This window comes from Xiphophorus hellerii, chromosome 12, assembly GCF_003331165.1.
Source record: "Xiphophorus hellerii strain 12219 chromosome 12, Xiphophorus_hellerii-4.1, whole genome shotgun sequence".
Classification (NCBI taxonomy): domain Eukaryota; kingdom Metazoa; phylum Chordata; class Actinopteri; order Cyprinodontiformes; family Poeciliidae; genus Xiphophorus; species Xiphophorus hellerii.
The window spans coordinates 39189-40616 of NC_045683.1; positions in this window are offsets into that span (position 1 = coordinate 39189).

The window sequence follows — 1428 nt, forward strand, 5'->3', positions numbered from 1 at the left end:
ACACACAATTTCACTATGAAGTGATTTGTGCTCACAATATATACAGTATTTGATAATGTATGTAGAAATTATTTTATCGATAAGAAAAAAAAAAAAATTGCTCTTCGGCGCCCCTGGTGGCCACGGTAGGTACTGCATGTGAAAGTTTAAACCTTAAAGTTTAAACCTTAAAGTTTAAACCTTAAAGTTTAAACCTTAAAGTTTAAACCTTAAAGTTTAAACCTTAAAGTTTAAACCTTAAAGTTTAAACCTTAAAGTTTAAACCTTAAAGTTTAAACCTTAAAGTTTAAACCTTAAAGTTTAAACCTTAAAGTTTAAACCTTAAGTTTAAACCTTAAAGTTTAAAACCTTAAAGTTTAAACCTTAAAGTTTAAACCTTAAAGTTTAAACCTTAAAGTTTAAACCTTAAAGTTTAAACCTTAAAGTTTAAACCTTAAAGTTTAAAACCTTAAAGTTTAAACTTAAAGTTTAAACCTTAAAGTTTAACCTTAAAGTTTAACCTTAAAGTTTAAACCTTAAAGTTTAAACCTTAAAGTTTAAACCTTAAAGTTTAAACCTTAAAGTTTAAACCTTAAAGTTTAAACCTTAAAGTTTAAACCTTAAAGTTTTAAACCTTAAAGTTTAAACCTTAAAGTTTAAACCTTAAAGTTTAAACCTTAAAGTTTAAACCTTAAAGTTTAAACCTTAAAGTTTAAACCTTAAAGTTTAAACCTTAAAGTTTAAACCTTAAAGTTTAAACCTTAAAGTTTAAACCTTAAAGTTTAAACCTTAAAGTTTAAACCTTAAAGTTTAACCTTAAAGTTTAAACCTTAAGTTTAAACCTTAAAGTTTAAACCTTAAGTTTAAACCTTAAAGTTTAAACCTTAAAGTTTAAACCTTAAAGTTTAAACCTTAAAGTTTATAACCTTAAAGTTTAAACCTTAAAGTTTAAACCTTAAAGTTTAAACCTTAAAGTTTTAAACCTTAAAGTTTAAACCTTAAAGTTTAAACCTTAAAGTTTAACCTTAAAGTTTAACCTATTAACCTTAAAGTTTAAACCTTAAAGTTTAAACCTTAAAGTTTAAACCTTAAAGTTTAAACCTTAAAGTTTAAACCTTAAAGTTTAAACCTTTAAAGTTTAAACTTAAAGTTTAACCTTAAAGTTTAAACCTTAAAGTTTAAACCTTAAAGTTTAAACCTTAAAGTTTAACCTTAACAGTTTAAACCTTAAAGTTTAAACCTTAAGTTTAAACCTTAAAGTTTAAACCTTAATAGTTTAAACCTTAAAGTTTAAACCTTAAAGTTTAAACCTTAAAGTTTAAACCTTAAAGTTTAAACCTTAAAGTTTAAACCTTAAAGTTAAACCTTAAAGTTAACCTTAAAGTTAAACCTTTAAAGTTTAAACCTTAAAGTTTAAACCTTAAAGTTTAAACCTTAAAGTTTAAACCT